Consider the following 19,489-nt stretch of genomic DNA (forward strand, 5'->3'; position numbering starts at 1 on the left):
GCTGTTTGGATAAAGAAGTTCCTGACTGAGCTGGATATTGTACCAAGTTCTCAAAAGGGTATCGAGATATATTGTGACAATAATGGAGCTATTGCTCAATCCAAGGAAGCTAGGTCACACTTCAAATCCAAACATGTAGAGAGGAAGTTTCACCTCATTCGAGAGATCGTTGACAGAGGAGATGTCAAGATGAGCAAAATTCACACGGATGAGAACATCGCTGATCCGCTTACTAAACCCCTTCCAATGCCTAAGCATGAGAAGCATACTAGTGCAACTGGATTGAAGCGAATGGTGTAATTAGAAGTTGTTATTTGTTTTGAGAAAATAAATTACATATGTAATACATTCATTTGCAGAATTATGTTTAAATCAGAAATTATCTTTTCTCTTATTTAATTGTGGTTTCAATATTAAATAAAATGTCCAAAATAATTATGGATTGATGGGCTCATCAGGTTATCTATTCGATAGAGACCTGGTGTATGAAACCCCACAGGTGAACAAAATCAATATATTATTTAAGTTCCTAGTTCGAAATCATTAAAGTGGACATAAATGATTTCAATGAATGGACTAGCATGTAAGATTGATTGGATAGCTCGGTTTCATGGGCTATGGGAGCATAGTGATAAGGCTCGGTCAATCACATGGATATGCATGAATAATGCAGGATCGAACTATAGACCAAACTTTGAAGTTCGAGTATAGAACTTCCGGATATATTAGTGGATTCCTTTGACATGAGTGGAACATTGGTTTCATTCAATGGATGAAATAACTGTGGTACATTCAAACGTCTTCCCGTAACTGGAGATTATAAAGGGTGTTTCCTGGTTGTTTCAGAAGTTGAGTGGGAGCTTTGGTTGCCACAAGATTGGATAGAGTCTTCCTATTAAATTAGGAATGTGTCATGTTTTGGCCTCTTGAAGAGGGAGAATTCAGAAAATGCATGGCCGTGCTCAAATGAGTTATATAGTAACCATTTGTTTTGTAATTCTAACTCGGATTTCAAGAAACGATTTGTAGATTAATATAGATCGCATAAGATGCAATCATATTATCAAATCGACACAAAATGACTTAAGGAATTTGAATATTGCGCACTTGTCTCAGACAAGTGGGAGATTGAAGGAATTATGTCTTCGATAAGTGCAATTACTAGATATATCAAGGATCACTATTATGGAGATAATAAGTTCATTCTATTGGGGCGTCATCCTCTGTTGCTAGACTATGAGAGATGATCTTTGGGCTAGTCAAATAGCCCAAAGCCCTTTAGAATGGATCCTATATTGGTCACACACAAGGGTATTGGGTTAAGCAAGTTAGAGGCCCATTAATGGGCCTCATGAGCAATCAATTAGTCATAAGCATAAGTGGGCTAAGTATAGTTTGAGTGGGATTAGGAAGTGGGCTTGGTTTTGGACTTGGGTTATTATTTAGAGATATGATCTATAAATAATAGCCTTGCCTAGGGTTGAATGAGAGACACAATTAACAATACAGTGAATTGTGAATCAAGCAACCACCATCCAAAGGCCCTCATCCTCCCTCTCTCACACGCACGCCTCTCACCTCACCTCTCACCCACGGCCGGCCACCCCTAGTGGTCACGTGGTGTTGCGCGGTGGTTCTTGCCTGGTTGATCGCTCGTCCATCTCCGTAGAAGGTCGATAGAAGTGTTCTTTCGCGACTAACTAGCATTAGTGGAGGTCTTAATCTGTGCCCGTGGACCAAGTAGAGGAATCGCATTTGAGGTTCTTTATCTCCCTATTGTTCTTGCTCGATCGCCGTGGAATCACGCCTCAAAGGTATAATTCTTACTTCTTTATGTGTTATGCATGAGATCCTTGGTTTGGTGCTATATGAATATGATTCATGTTAATTCCGCATTTAGTACCTATAATCTCCTACAGATTTGTGTTGGAGTTAATTTTGTTGGAGATGTGTATGATCATTATATTTGGTCATGGGTTTATTAGGATATGGCTCCCTTTTAGCAAGGCTTTTCTCTCACATATTCCCAAATTTATCTTACCCTTTACCCTAGCCTTACATTACAAGCTTTAAAGACCTTCCGACCTTGTGCATAGAGTTGTGTAAATGTGAAAGTGTTGTTTATCAATGCAAGTTATGATTTGACATATTCCGAGTCGACTATAGGGTTGAGTGTATGTCTTTTCAAACACACGAGTGTTGTGAGTTTGGGAGGGCACTGTTCACATTAAAGGGGTTGGGATGGAGAGCGATCGAGTACATCTTTTACTCGCCACATAAATGAGAGTTGAGTGTGTGAGCACTAGTCTTGAATTCTATATGCTCTTGTGGTTTGCTCTATTTGACAATTGTTGGGGAGGAAGGGCGATTAGATGGATAGGATTGGTTGGTTTTGAAGCATGCTCACTTGATTTTCCTTGAATCGTTTGTGCTTGATTTTTATATTGGGGTGAGGCATGTTTTATTGTTCACTGAGGAGCTTTTTGCTTAGGGACAAGCAAAGGTTTGGCTTGGGGGAGTTTGATGTGTTCATTTTATATATATATTTATCCCCGTCCCTTGGTCGTAATTAGTAGTGTTTTTGGCTCCTACGAGCCACTTTTATTACTAATTTGTGTTTTCCAGTGCTTTGGTAGTTTTGCTTGAGTTTTGTAGGAATTTGCGTACTTGGAGCATTTTCCCGGGTTTTTCGAGGAGCATCTACAAGTATTGAAAGACCGCGACCACGTTCGATAGCCCAAGACCGATTGGAGGTAGCAAATCAGTGACTAAGGGCTCAGTTTTGGAGATATGAGGCGTTTGGGCCAAGTTGGTGAGCCCAAGGAAGAGCCTCGAGGCCCAAGAAGCCTCGCCCGGACCACTAGAGCTCCGCCCGAAGGCGCGCCCGGCCGGGCGGGGCGGAGCAATACCTTGAAGGGACCCGCGCCCGGATCACGCGCCCGACCGGGCACGAGAAGATATCTAAGGCAAGGGAGGCGGGCCCGGTCGGGCGAGCCACTGCCCGGCCGGGCGCGAGAAGACATTTGAAGAGGAAAAGGCGGGCCCGGTCCGGCGAGCCACTGCCCGACCGGGCGCGTGTTTTCTTTAGGGAGTTTAGTTTTCCGTTTTACTTTTGTTTTAGCGGAAATCTTCTTGCTTAGTATTAATGCAATTTTAGGAGACAAAATTGTAGACTTCTTCATAATTCTCTTACTCTAGTTTTTATTCTCTTCCTTCTCTCTACTCAACTTTCTCTCTCTAGACTTTTATTCTCTTTCTTGTTCCTCAACTCTATTGTAATTCCGCCGTCTTGGTACGATTTCTCTCTTAATTAATCTCGGTATTTTATTCATTCTATTTTTCTTTCATGTCTTGTTTAATTATTATGTTTTGCTTAGTTTTAATTATGTCTGAGTAGTTTTCCTTCTAGGGTTTTTGGGGATCTAATAAATAATATGAAAGGGTAATTTTATGATTGTTGATCATTAATGCTTAATTGATTTCCTATTGATTGTTTATATGCTATGCAATTAGATTTGGCCAGGTTTAATTGTATGAGTTTAGCAATATTGATTCGAGATTCGAGAGATGAGAATTGATGTTTAGGCTTAGTTTCAATAGGCAGATTAATTTATAAATGGTTAGGTCGAGATTCGAGAGATGAGATTTAATACCGGTAAATTAATTATGTGATTGTAATACGTAGCGAAAGCCCTTTATGATCTGATTAATTAATGCATTGATGATTGATTATTGTGTTTTACCCTGGAATATTGTTTATTAGTGAACCTATGCCCTAGGCTTTATTATTATTGATTTCTTCCTTAATTATTCTCTTTACTCATAATCTTCGTAGTATAGTTTATAATCACAACAAATATTGGTTACTTTAATAATTTGGATTATAATAATTAATTAGGAATAGAAAGACCAGTTTCCCTGTGGATTCGACCCTACTTCCCTATCTACTTTAGTTAGAGGACTTAGGTAATTAATTTTGATTAGGTGATACGACTTTAGCCTGTCAAATATCAGGGATAATAGATACACTCGAATTGACCTGGTATAATTGAATCATCTCAGTCAAATTTTTAGTCGGAGATGATTCAATTATATGAGGTTAATCATAACCAGTATGATAAGGCTTTGATATGAAGTTCATTTTAGTCGAATGATTTGTGGAGATGCCGAAAACAACATGAATCAATGTTAGATGATGAGGAATCCGTGTCATTTTTAGGATTGTCTTTAAGGGTTCAACTATAGAGAGGACTTATTAAATCTCGTCGAAAGGCAACTATGTCTCCAATGGTGGAATTCCTTGTTGATTGTGGGGGGGGGGGGGGGGGTCTAGAGAATTTGGGTGGTATGGCTTTCAAAGAATAGCAGCAACTTATGGAGGCATCCCATGTTGGTCATGCTTAATGAGTGTCTAGCAAAATGAAGATCTTAATTTTTGGTTCCAAGTAAAAATATCTTCTTTCTTAATAAATGTGGTTGCTGTTAAAACATGGTGCTTACACGGATGCTGCTTACCTAACTTTGTAATACCCAGTATTTTTATGTATTTTTATAAAGTATTTAAGTATTAATAAAATGTATTGTTAAGGGCTCAAGTATTTTAAGTAAATATTTTAGAGGGTTAAAGTATATTAAATATAAGGTTTTATAAAAGTAAAATATATTTTGGGCCAAACATTTATTAATTTAATGTAAATTATTCCTACATACTCTTATTGGAATAACCCATTCCAAAACCCATAACTTAAGCCCACATTTTTATAAGCCCAAATTTAACCCTACACTCTCTACTCTATAAATACACCATGAATCCCCAAAAATTTCCCACACAAAAAGGTTAATCTTATTTTCTTTATCCTTTGTTTTATTAATTTGTGTAATTATAATTATTGATTAATAGGTTTTGATTTTATTGTTTGAAATTAATTTAATTAGTATCAAATTGTATTTTTATGATTAAACTTTATAATTTCAGATTTTATAACTGTCATAATTTTCAGATTTTGTAAATTTTATAACCTAGGGTTTTTAATTATTGAAAATCACGATTTTAGGGTTTTTACGAACAATTGATTTAGGGCTTTTATAGTAACGATGTTTGAAATTTTGGTGATTATAACTACTGATTAGTTTAACTTAATTCCAGATTATTTTGAACACGTAAATTCGTGTTTTAATTTTTAGATTTCTGTTCGTTAATATTAATCCCGTTTTAATCCCGATCAGGTTCTGAACTCATCCGATTTTCATAAAAAAAAAAGTAGTGTTTTCCTTGTGGAAACAACGTTTTAAAAAAGACTCGCTACCTTTAGTAGTGAGCACCACCCTCTCGTGGCCAAATTCAGCCTCTAAATATGATTTTCGAGCAGTTTTTGATTTTTAACGAAGTTTTTTTTTATGCTTTAAATTTTATCCTTGAGTTTAAAGGATAAGAGATAATTTAATGTTTCTATGGATAATTTAAGTATAAAGATGTATTTTGATGAAGTTTTAAAAGGTTTTTGATTAGTTTAAAATGCTGGAATTTTATTTAAAGTAGTATAATTGTGATTTTAATGAAAAGGGTGTGATTACCCATTAAAAAGGAGTTTAATTAGGGGTTTTTAAATAATTTTCAGATTTTTTTTAAGTAGTCTAAAGTAAATTTAAGTTGCTGGAAATTGTGTATACAAGGAGAATTAATATAGTATTATTGTCTCTTTATGTAGGAGACTTGATTCGGGAATTGTTGTAGTGTAATCGGCTACTTTAAGGGCTTATTTGAGGTACGTTCGCGTACTTAGCATAATTATGTTGATGTAGTAGCATGCTAAATGTGTTTGATTGATTACAAGTAATATCATGCTGGGTTTGGAATAGAAATTATGATTTGGATGTTCTTGGTGATTGGATTATAAAGCTTGATTTATTTGTAATGGATTATTGAATGGAAAATAATAGCTTGAAATATTATTTATGAACCACATATATATTTATGGCATGATAGAGAGCATGTTTAATTAAACTAAATGTTTAATTTGGTTTGGAATATTGAAAAGGAATTTTGTTATGGTTCATATAATTTTTATTGATGCTATAAGCATGAGGAAAGAGCTATATAAGTGTCCATGTACACGAGGAATAAATTGTATGTTGGTGCCTTAGTGCACTTAAGACTTAAGGTGTTTTTAACACCGAGGGATAGGATTTGTGGCGCTTTATGCGTTTAAGGTGTCATTGGCACCGAGGTAGAATTAAAAAGGGTTCAACACTAAATATTATGTGGTCACTAATTATTCAAGAATTAAATTGGTATATTTGATTGTTCGAATAATTATTGTTGATTGAATGATTATGGTTGAGAGTCATCACCAATTTTAATAATATGTAAATAACGTAAAGTAAAAGAGATTACGCACCAAAACTCTTGGAACGTATATACCTTGAGTATGAACATATGGGGGGAATTATGGGGTTTTACATTTAACCATAACTTCTACTGGAGTACAGGACGCTGTATATTCCTTTTATTATTACTATGCGCAGGAATTCCGCCAACTATGTGTGGTTATTGATGCTGGCACGGTTAGCTCCCGTGTCAGTAACCTCAAATTATTTGGGGGAGGTTGAGTGGGAAACCCGTTCGATGTGTAATCAACGCTAAATAAATTATGTAGTTGTCTAGTGAGAAATTTTATTGAATGTTGTATGCTTGAAAAACAGGAGCAACGAGGTAAGTTGTGTGTTGGTAGAAAATTATGTGTTAGTGTGTTAATTACGCTTATGTACACAACTTTGCTGATTGTGTGTTTTGTGTGTTTGTTGGCCTTGTCTTTATCTTTGCCCTATGATGACCCATTTTTAATGGAGAGTAGTGGAAATAGGTAGAGATAAGTTTTTCAGGTGATAAAGCATTTTCATGAATGGGCATGAGTAAACAGCGAATCATGCTAGTTTCTATAAGTATATGATGTGTTTATTGCTTTAATTAATTGTGATATTATTATTATGCATGACTAACGCAAAGGTTTTGAGTTTGGTTTGGTTTTTAATAAGAGCCTATAAAAGTTCCAAGTTGTATGTTGATTTTATTTTACTTCGTTTGACTTTACTTTCGATGATTGTCTTTTCAAGTTGACTTGTTTTGAATGGTTTTGAAATTAGTCTTCCGCTGTGTGTCTTTGATAGTCGCCTTAGTCGTTTTCACGGTGACAGTAATGTCTTAGATATTCCTATTTAAGGTTTTAAACAGGGCAAAACATGTATTTTAAAAGAAAGGAATTTCTAGAGTGTTACAAACTTATTGTCCCATGATACTCCTGTGCGAGAGATTGATGGTGTTTGATGCAGCCAAACCTTTAGTTACTAGCCACGAGCTGGGTTAGTAGCCCTTCCTTACAATTTTGTAAGGTCAGAACTAGGAAAAGTAAAGGTATGATTCAATAATTTTCCCTAGTGACTCATGGCTTGCTTTAGTGGAATCATTCCCGAAGTGTGGAGACATGAATTGTAAAGAGAGGTCATTATCTACATAACTATATGATTTAAGGTTTTCTATGTGAGCAAATAGTATGCACTTTACTTGCCGCCGCCTACGGCCTACTCCATTCCTTTTTGGATGTAGCATATGATATGGACCTGAGTTTCCTAGCAGGACAAGCTAACCGAGGTATGTTTAGATTTTCATTGATATGCTGATTCGTACATCATTTTGGTGATGTTGGGAATGACATATGACTATCTGTTTCTGTTTCTATCCATGGGTTTATTTGCTTAAATAGATGACCTGTCAACATGTTGGTTTCCAATTTGGAGAATTTATGCCCTTTTCCTTTTTGATTTTAGGTTCTGGGATTTTGGGGGGAAATTGAAAGAAACTTGATTTGGGTTGTATAATTTGTATCATTGATTACAACTAACAGCAAATTTTTGTTTTTCTTAGCTGAAAATTTATAGTATTTAGAATTGTGATTGTTCCTTCTAATAAACAAAATGAAAGCCAAAATAACAATAAAATCTTAACACACTTTATATTTATCCAATAAAAAAGCATATGTTCTGTATACTGAATGTGTGATTTATCTCTTTATGCATTTGAATTTTTTGATTAGTTTAATTTTGGGGCGTCAAACTGTTGACTGTGGTTGATGTTGGTAGCTATTAATTACAAAGACTTATTGAAAATAGTTGCTCGGGAGACCAAAGCTATCCGTACCGACATTAAAATCCTCTTCTTTTTTGAAAACTGTTTCTTTTCTTGGGTTTGCATAACTTGCTTGCTTGGTTTCAATGGAGTAGAGTGTGTTTTTGGGGACTCTTGTGACACACCAGACCTGGCAGAGCAAAATTTAGAAAAGAAGGCAATTTACTACTTGATAAACATCTATAATTTTGAGGTTTTTTATGCTAACTACAGTCGTTCTCCCTATGAAGGTATTCATATGGCCTTGGAAAGGGAATCTTATTTGACTTTTGAAAGAGAGGCGAACATGCCAGGTTGATGATAGCCAACTGATGCTATTTTTAATAGAAGAATGGTGTATTACCCTACGGGAAGAAGCAGCAAGGATTCCATCTATATCTTCTTCTCCTGCTGCCCCTAAGAAGCGCAAAGCACTATCCTCTTTTGCTTTCTTGGAAATAAACAGCTGAAGTAGGAAATCCTATGTCGCTTTTGTCTGTTTCGGGTGAACTTGAAACCGTTTCTAAGCGCAGAAAGGCAATGTAAGGGATGCATTCTTGCTAAGACTCCCCTACTTTTGGTCAGATATTTTCTGTAGGAATTCTTCCTTTAAAGTTTTTGGGTCACATTCTGGCATAGCTAACTATACGTAGGCTCATTTAATATGCTTTACTCACTTTAGGCGGGGCTTTAGTTATGTTGCTTTCTTAAATTAATGTATGTTTTCATTTTTTTTTTAATATATTTTGGGTTTCTCATGCTTAAGTTCAGCAGGCTTTTATGCCTAATTTGCATCTATAGAGCTGTTTTCCTTAAGTCATAGTAGGATTGATCTTCCCGCTTGTAAGGTGTTGCAGACAAGTTCTACTAACTATGTATTTTCTGAAGGTCGTATCTTAAATGTTTAATCAATCTCTCTATTACCTGGTTCCTTTCTCTTTGAAAATAATCATAGCCTTGCGCTGTTCCATTACATGTTCATTTCCCAAAGGAAATTTCCTTGCATGCCAGCCATTCAGGTTTTGAATCAGCATTGTGGAAGGCTGTTGCAGTTTCTCCGCCCTTAATTTGTTGTAGATAGGAATTGTGATAGCCTACTAACCTGTAATATGAGACCGAAAATGTAATAAATTAGATACTGTAGAGAGCACATGCTTCGTGTTTAGGATAAATGTCTAATATGTCTGGCTGTTTAATTTTACTCTCATATATGCTGACATTGAATGCATCAGGTAATATGTGTTTATTTTGTTGAGTTTAATTGCTTGTGTGCTTTACTTAACGGATAGGCCAATTCATATATATGCATTATGTCTTGCTTATAAGTTGATTTTTTAAGGGGGTGGGGAGAAAGGAAGATGTAGTACTTCTTTTGCCGGGGAATCAAGGATGCTATCAATTTTGATCAGGATTCAACAATCTGGAAATATGGATGACTTTCCTTCATTATTTGAATGTTTATTTGACACATCTCTGCTTTAAAAAATGCCAACTTGACATGTCAACCAAAAGTGCTGTCTCTACTGATGTGCCATACTGAAGGCCCCTTCATGTGGTAAATTTTACCCTTTTGGTAGCTATAGTATGCAACTATGACACCTGTAATCTTGATAAATTTGTTCATGGCCATTTAAACATACATAATTTTGACAAGTTTGACGTGGTGCTCTCACCTCTTTGTAGTGATGCTGAAGTTCTATATTTTTTTTTGCATTTATAGATTGATATACTTACAGGTTTTGGTATATGCAGGCTGACTTTTTATCCCAATCAACATTGAAACAAGGTCCATGGAGAAAGGTAATTTGCTGTATTTTTGGTCTTCTTATTTTTTTGGTGTTTTTGGTGTCTTAATAATACTTCATTAACAATTGATATTATGAATTTTTTAGAAGCTATCCTCATTTTGTTTTTGCCGAAGCATTTACTGATTTATCTCTTGATTTGAATGAGAATGTTTGTTATTTATATTTTAGCTACATTGGAACCTTAGGTGTATTGCACTGAAAATAGATTATTATTGTATGTTTTATCTCTTGTGATCAGTTGATATTATAGATTTCTCATCTAAATGACTATCAAGACTTGAGAATACGAGCATGTGATGGTGTGATACTACAAATTCTATATATTATCTTCTACCATTGAACGTGACTTTTAGATTAACCAAAATGAGTGAAAATGATTTATACCGTATATTTTCAGGTTGGCTACTATTTGATCGAATTGGAAATAATGCCGGTAATTACTCATCTATGCACTTCGTATATTTCCTCTTTACAATTGTAATTATTTTGTTCAATTAATAGATGTATGATATGCAATCGGATCAACGCTTAAGGAAGGCCATCACTGGGGTTGAATAAGCTTTCCGTAAGACTATCGAATCCTGTAAAAACTTTTCGGACATTAGTAACATTACTCACCCTTCTGTTAGCCTTGATGGTATCCCTCCCTCTCTCTTAGATCACAGAATCTAGATTTTTGTTCTGATTACGATGTGGGTTATTGCTTATTTTGCTGAAATTTATTTTCATGTAAAAATCCAATTTTGACTGTTTTTTCCGATGATTTTTGCTTTTTTCTTGAAGAGAATAACCAGGGAAGATGGAAAGTGAATGAAAGCTGAGGCGAAAAGGTTCGGAGCTAAACTGAGAAGGCTAACAGCCATAGAAACTGCAGCATTAAGTGAGTTTCTTAATCCTCTAAGGCATTCAGTTTTCGGTATCCTTGAATTTTTTGGCTGTTATCTTACTTTTGTAAATTTATGTTTAGTCCATTATTCATGTTTATTTTTTTGGTATTTATTTTGGTGAATTTGAATTATGAGATCTGGGTATTGTTTATTTATGCACTTAGACTGAAATTTTGTCCCTGAATCGAGGCATTTAATATTTAACGTGAATTCAACTCAATTTCCATGCCATACAAGGGGTTTCCATTTCATTGAGAGGGGGGGGGGGGGCGTACGTAGGACTACGTTTACTAAAAATGTTAAAACCATTAGAGAGAGAGAGAGGGGGGGGGGGGAATAAGGATCAAGAGAAAGGGGAAAGGGAGAGAATGAAGGAATGAGAGGGGAATAAGAAAGAGAGCAAAAAAAAAAAAATGACTATGTGATGGCTAAGATGATAAAGAATGATCGAGGTCCTCAAGGATACAACTCATACAAGGCAGAGAAGAGTCATGACAATTACAGCTCTTTTAGGAGACCGTTATAGAACATAATATCTTTTTAATGACATGACAAAAATATAAATTATAAAGGAGAATATCTTAATACCCATGACCATATAAGATAAATGAGATAGAAAAAAGGTGCAAGGAAGGGTGAGGGAGCAATTAGGAAGAACTGATTATTGAGTGAAAAGGAGAGAAGAATAGGAAGCAAGAGGAGGTAAGGGAGGAACTAATGATGAGGGAACAAAAGGACTAGAGGGAGATAGGGAAAATGAGATGGTGACGATGCGAGAGAAAGAAGAGAAAGAGATAAGGAGCACTTGAGGTCAATATAAAATTGGGTAACAATAAACAAAAGTATTAAAAGACTTAAAATTTGCAAAACCATAAAAGAATGAGAGATAAAAAGAATAGGGGAAAGAGAAGTAAAGGTGGTAGGGGGGAGCAAGTGATATGGAGTGTATTTATGTTCTATGGGTGTTAAATGAAAGTGGTAATAACATATAACTTTCTCAAAATTAGTTTTATGGATTCGACACTAATCATACTCACACAAGAGATAGCGAAGGTCTAAAAATTATCTGTCATCAATTATATAGTGCTTGTGATAAAAAATAATCTTCCACTTGTAAGAAGAGACAAAGACATGCACAAAATATTTAAGAAATTGTTTTTATTACTATTGGCATGAGATTTCTTAGTTTTAGTCAATATCAATTATCAAAATTTAATTACAAATAACCAAATATTAAAAACTATATATTGTTACAACCTTATACAACTAAATAATTAATTTAATTTTAACCTCATGTTTGGAAATGAGGCCATAACCTTATATTAACTATAATTAATTATTAAAAACAAGTATGCAAAGTTATGATTCATTCTTGTGTTATGAAAAGGGTTTGAGATAAAAAAAAAGTCCATAAAATTATAAAAGTTTTTATTTCTAAAATTGCTTAAAATAAAGTTAAAGTTTCTTAAAATATCATTTATTTCCGATATCATCTTAATATAAGATTAAGTTTCCTCAAAAACAATCATTTAAGAACGAAAATTAAAATTTATTAAAACTCTTATTTCTAAAGTCATTTCTAGATTAAAGTTCCTTAAAACTCTTTTATTTCGAAAGTCATCTTTAGATTAAATTAAGACATCTTAATAATAATAAAAAAAATAATTAAAGTTCCATAAGTTAAAATTACATATTATAGTGTAATATAGGTTTCATACCATTAGTTTCTTAAAAGAAATTAACTCAAATTTTTAAAAGAAGGTAATTAAGAAAAACGTGCCTTTTCTCGTTTTAGATATGTTGAACAAAAAAAATCATTAAAAATCATAGAATAATCGAAAAAAAATTATAGTGAGATATGGTTGGAAAGCTCTTGAAAAATTCTATCACTTGAGATAAAGAAATGGAACTATTTCTGGGCGTAAGGGCTGTTGCATAGACCATCTTTAGGACGGTGGTAAGTTACACTTTATCCTTGAACATTCTTTACATAAACTCTTACTTCCTTAGGTCTTTAGACTCACTTAAAAAGAAAATTATTCTTAATATATATCTTAGACAAACACATGAATGCATTAACACTTTATATTTTAAATGCATAAAAAAATGAAATGCAATTAACCCCCCTTTTTTATAACCTATCACCTCACTAGTACGCTTGGCTTTCTAATATGGAGTAATGAAAGATTTTGGGCTAATTTAGCACCTAATATCGTCATTACTCCTGTTGATAACATCACATGAAAACAAACACATTAGTTAGCATAATAATAGTAATTAAGGAAATTGAGAAAAGTAGAAAATAATGCCTGGAGCTAGATGTAGCTATTTTTTAGATGACTTCTTTTGCTTACCAAGCATTAAAAGATGAGTCTTCCTTAATTAAAACGAAATAAGAGAGGCTAAGTGATATTTTTTAGAATTTTGAGATATTTAGAGAAGCTAGTGAAAATAAAACTAATGAACCCTTTTTTTTGGATTTTTGATTAGAGAAAATAAACTTGAATTAATAAAACTAAATCTTAAGAGATAAACATTTTTATTTGGTTTTAATATAGACTAGGAACACTTAAGCAATTAAACTAATTTCTTTTTGGTCTAAACAAAGATAAGAAATAACAATAATATTTGAACTTAAATTTTTTTTTTTTATGTTTTTTTTATAGGAATTATATAATAACAACTTAGCTAGATGATGCTTTTTATAAGCTAATAACTTAAAAATAAAGCTAAATTAGAGATATTTTTACTAAAGCAAAAGATTAGAGGAGAATTTTTTAGAGAGAAATTTTAGAGAGAATTAGTAGGATTTTTTTGGTGTCTTAAAATGAGAAAATTAAGGGGGTATTTATAGGAAAATAAAGGGGTTGATTTGTAAATAAAATAAAATAAAATAAATAAAAGGTTATTCAAGGATTTAAATGGTAAATATCAAGATTTTGGTGATAATAAAGATCTTGATATTAAATTCTTTTGTTTTTTATGTAACCAACTAATTAATCAATTTTACAACACTTAAACTAATAAAATAAAGAAAATCGTAACTAAATCATACTCTAATAATGATATAAAAAAAAGGTTCTAAAATACCACGACATTACAAAAAGAAAAAAAAAATGTATATAACTAAGTCATGTCAAAACTCAAAAATACTCATGTGGTATACGTATGACAGAGTACCTAAACCTACTAAGTGATTATTATGCTCACCACTTATAAAATAAATATTTCCCTAAAATGTCAGCTCTGAAAGTTACTCAAAAACCTAAGGTTACAGTACTAGTAGGGTTGGACAAAATATTTTCAGAGTTTATATATAAAAACAAAAATTTGCCTTTGCCCTTATTAGACAGTATACATAAATTTACCAAAGAACATCTAACCATACAACAAAATCTTATACGCACGAGCATTATAAACAATGATCCTTACTAAAAAAAAGTATAAAGTAAAGTAAATTATATAAATTCATGAAATTGACATGGTCAAAGTAAAAAAAAAAAACTATGTGAAACCATACAACCTAAAGTTGACATGGTTAAGAGCAGTGGCGAATCTTGAAGATAATTCTTCTAGGGGCCAATATATTAATTTTTTTTTTAAAAATATATATACTATAATTTTGGATTTTCTATCAATTTTGTGTATATAGTGTAAGTTGATTTTTAGTATTCAAAAAGTCACATAAAAAATTTAGTCTTTAATAAACAACTTATGTTAAAACTAATATATCAATCAATCTTGTAACAGAAGGTAAAAAAAAAATAAGATACTAATTCCATAACATATATATAAATAAAAAAAAAGTTCAATGAAATTATTAACCATCTTTATACTTAAAAAAGATAACACTGCTATAGTATGGAATAGAACTATGAACTCTGTAATACGGAGTACAAACTAATGAGTACTCTTATTAAACTAAAGAAAAAGAAAAATAAAACCTAGAAAGTAGAAATGATATTTGTCTAAGAAAATAAATAAAGAAAAATTTAAATGACATTTGGGGAAACATGTCAAATGGTTCATCCAAATTGCAAAAGCAATAAGCGTGTAAATGTGTAATGTGGCCATGTAGGTAGCTTAGTAACTTAAGTTTCGCTAGAGTTTTTTTACTCCCTGTAACTTTTTCCTAGTTTTTGGGCTTGTTAAAATGAAATTGTTGGGCTCCTACCAGGGGCCAGGCCCCTAACGGCCCCTGCAGAAGATCCGTCATAGGTTAAAAGTAAAAATCATTCGCTTAATTGGGAAACTTTAAAAAGTATAAACTTTTAAATTATCTTACCCTATTAAAAGACAAATTTATATTTATTAGGGCTGTATCAGTAAAATGCATGGTACAAATAAAATTTGCCCGCAACTCATTCTGACAGCAATAAGAAGTTTATTATTACTGACAATCGTAACAAACCGAAATATAAGTAGTGCCACAGTACCTATAGTGCACCATGGAGTGAAAAAGAGGATAAACAAAACAACAAGGTCCTAAGTTCTAGCTGACATAAAATGATAAAAGCACTTGAAGTGGCGCAAGGAGGAAAATGTATGGTATACGTACAAGGCTTCACCAATATCCTTACTTACTTTGCTGCTTCACTTATCATCAATTTATTTTTTTTTTTTTTTTTTTTTTTTTTTTTTTTTTTTTACGGTTGGTCCAAATTGAAATTTATTAAATACCATATTAACCGTGGGAGATAAAAGAAAGTAGCATTATTTCACTATTGACGATTGTTCATCAAAATTGACGAAAGACACAAGCTAGACCGAAATAAGCAAGACATAAAAAATAAATAAGATAAATAAAAAAAAAATGGAAAACTAAAAGAAAAAAAGACGAAACAAAACCGAACTAAAAAAAAAAAAAAAAAGTCAGAAAGTCCAACTTCTTACACTTTCCACCAAAGACTAAGGGAAAGTCACTAATACATGAAAGGTAACTGATCAGGCGCAATAACGGATCAAACGCAAGATCCGATTCTTGCGCTGATTTCACTATTCCCATATACATACTTATTACTATTCTTCTACCGTTGTATTCAAATATCCTACAAGTATTTTTCCTTTACTTTTGTCCATACAATACTCAATTATCCTTAGGTAAATATTGATGTGTTTGGTCCAAACTTATATTTATTGGATCAAGTATTAACCGTGGGACAAAAAAAAAAAAAAAACAATGTTATTTTGGTCTGCGGTAAAACAAGTGTATATAAAAGGAGGTCCCTTTAATACTATGACATGTAATACTTTTTTAGGTGTGACAAGCTTTATTGCAGAAAAAGGAATATTTGTCATTTTCCTACCTTGGTTGGTCATGAGTCTTTAGATTAGTGGACTTTTTATAGGTAAGTCTACCAAATAATGGGGTATTGCACAAATTGTAAAAAAAAAAAAAAAAACACTAGATAAAATAAAAAGTACTCTAACACTCTAAATGAACATACCAATATACTTACTATACTTTTAAAGAGTTAAACAATACTTGTTTATAATGAAAATGACATATTCCCCTGACGAGACAAAAAAAATATCGTACTTATATACTATACGATTGTTATACGTATACAAAAAAATACGGTATAAATACCCACTTTTTACTATGAAAAGAAGAGTATTAAAAGGTAGATTACCCTTATCCAAATCTCCATTCACCACTTATTTCTTAGCTTCTTCTATCTCCCTCCTTACCTAAAAAACCAAACAAAACCACCATTAATTTCGGCCACCATGTTTCAAGATAACCCAAAAGATCAGCATGTCTTCTCCTTCGAGGAAGACATGAGGATGATACGGGTGTACTTCATGTACATTGTGGGGCTAGTGGTCCTCTTAATGGCTGCATTAATTTACTTGTTAATCCACAATTGAAGCCCGAAATTAGTTCAAAGTAGCAGGGTAAAAAAAACATGTGGTGTTAGCTGTACTTCAAAGTTTTGTAATTTAGTAGTTTAGAAGTACAAATTGTAACATGTATTTTGGAAATTATGAAATAAAATCATTATTATTGCTCTTTTTTTCATTTTAAATATTTTTTTTTTTAAAAAAGTATTATTAAATTATGAAAATAGTTTAGCATATACTTACCACATAATTAAAAAAACAAGAAGCAAAATAATGATAATTGTTGCAAAAATAACAATTATAATGGTATAATAATAATAATAATAATAATAATAATAATAATAATAATAATGATAATAATAACAATAATAATAATAATAATAATTAATCACAACAATAAGATCAAAATTTGGTGTCTACAGTTTACTCATTTTTTCGCTTGTCTTAATTTGGAAAAATTAGAAAATAACATCCAAAAATTGTCATGATTTTGATTATAACACCCAAAAAAAAAAAATATTATAACACCACAAAAAAAAACAAAAAAAAAATTGGTTTCACCACCACTTAACTTTTCCATCCAAAAAAACCGTTAATTGGGCCCCACACAGTACACGTGTTAATCAACTATTGGATTAAAAAAAATTAAAAAATAAATTAAAAAAAAAAGAAAAACCCTATAATCCTAACCTAGCCACCACCACCGGCGCCGGTTCCCACCACCGTTAACCCTACCCTACCACGGCCGTCACCCCAACCCAGCCACCATCGCTGTCTCCCCAACCTGAAATCGTCCCCGAACCACCCATACCCCAACCCAAACCAGCCAGCCCCCATCATCGTCTCCCCGACTCGAATCCATCGCCAAACCACCCAAACCCAACCCTAACCAGCCCAGCCACCGTCGCCGAACTCCTATACCCTACCCAAAGTCGTCGCTGAACTGCCGAAACCCCGATCCACACCGGCACACCCATACCCAAACCCACTAACCGCCCTACTCCTCTCACCCTCACCTGAAACCAAATCGGGGCTGGTTATTTCGTGGGTACGGTTGGGCTGATTTCGACAGTCGACGGTGGTCGGTTGGCTGGTTTTGTGGGTCGAGGGTGGTCGGTTGGGATTGGGTGACGGCGGTGGAGGCTGGGTTGGAGAACAGCGGTAGGAATCGGCAGCGCCGATGGTGGCCGGGTAATTTTAAGGGTTTTCTTTTTTTTTTTTAAATTTTCTTTTTTTTTTTTGTTTTTTCTTTAATCCAAACATAATTGACATATGTACAATGTGGGACCCACTAACGGTTTTTTGGATTGGAAAAGTTAAGTGGTGGTGAAATCAAAAGTTTTGGTTTTTTGGTGGTGTTATAATAAAAGGTTTTTTTTTTTTTTTTTTTTTTTTTTTTTTTTTTTTTTTTTTTTTTTTTTTTTTGTGGTGTTATAATCAATATCGTGATAATTTTGTGGTGTTATTTTCTAATTTTTTCTCTTAATTTACTATTTTTTTTTCTTTTTTTATGGGAAATTTGTCATGCAAATGAAGCTGCTGCAGGTAATTTTTTTTTCTTCAATTTTTATTTTACTTATTCTGTTTTTCACTTTTCTTTACACGCATTAGAAATAATCATAGAGGACCAATTGAAATAAAGGTAATTCGTGTTTTTATTTGAATTCTAGGGTTTTATATGATGAATTTTACTAGGCTATATGGTGGATTTTGTAATTTGTGCAAATTTTACTTATTTTCATCTTCCAAATTAAATTATAGGGTTCTATGTTGTGGATTTTACTTTGCTTTTCTTTAGATGATGTGATTTTTGTTATCCTGCAATATGAATTTTTACTTTATGGAAGTAATTGAAATTAATGTATTGAGTAGCTTTCCGAATTCCAGACGATGTTTTTTTCCAAGGCAATCCAAAGCTACAATTTTGGACCAAATAAGTCATTATACAATAGATATAAGAGTGTTAAAAAGTGCAGGGGAGTATTGAAATTTTTTAGGCGTTACTTCAATGGAATTTTTTTTTATTTTTTTTTTTTGCAAAGAAGGGAAATTATCCTCCTTACAAAAGCAGTAGACAATAGAGTTGAGTATAGTAAAAATTTGTTAGGCCTTGCTTCATGTCTTTTGAACTAGATATCACTGCCTTGTTAACTTGAGAATTGAGAGGGATAAACTTTCAAAGGATAAATCTGGGTGGGATTTATTTTGGTCTTTTGTGGGGCATTTGGTTGAAGAGAAATGCTAGACACTTCGGGAGATCAATGAAAACCTTTATGCTGCAAGACCTACCTTAACAATTGCTATGGATGCTGGCCTTAGTAAGGTATTCTTAAGGCAGATAACATCAAAATTTTTACTTATTTGGAGCAGGGGAAATAGGAAGTTATTATTATTACTTTGTCAAGCTTACTAGTCTTAACAATCACATCTCTTTCTCTCATGTAAGTACATAGATGTGATAATATAATGTTGCTACTCATAAACTTGCCCAAGCTAGATGAGAGTATGTGGAGATGAGAGTATGGGTTGAGGAGGCTTCACCTTGTGTAATGGGTGTTGTGCTGCTTGATTTTGCTAGCTCAAATGGCTATAATAGAAATGGAAATTGAAGTGTTTAATATCAAGGCTATTAGCTCAAATGGTATAGCAATGTACTATAGTGTACATGGTGTAGGTTCAAGCCCCACATAGCCTATACATAACACTTTCGTATTGATGTATTCCTATTGTTGTTGTAACCATGTAACCTTTGCCATTTTTATATATAACTTACTTAGGATCATTTAATT

The 19,489-nt window shown here is 33.1% G+C and overlaps 1 long non-coding RNA gene across 1 annotated transcript; it reads left to right on the forward strand.

Annotated features, from left to right (window-relative positions):
• The first annotated feature begins 7,330 nt into the window (after positions 1-7,330).
• On the forward strand, positions 7,331-18,967 carry LOC145591604 (uncharacterized). Its single transcript, XR_014102338.1, has 7 exons — positions 7,331-7,648; positions 8,413-8,703; positions 9,914-9,961; positions 10,367-10,402; positions 10,471-10,606; positions 10,753-10,849; positions 18,237-18,967. It is a non-coding gene; the product is annotated as an uncharacterized LOC145591604 (long non-coding RNA).
• Positions 18,968-19,489: the final 522 nt, after the last annotated feature.

This window comes from Chenopodium album, chromosome 18 (assembly GCF_948465745.1).
Source record: "Chenopodium album chromosome 18, dcCheAlbu1.1, whole genome shotgun sequence".
NCBI classification, from domain to species: domain Eukaryota; kingdom Viridiplantae; phylum Streptophyta; class Magnoliopsida; order Caryophyllales; family Amaranthaceae; genus Chenopodium; species Chenopodium album.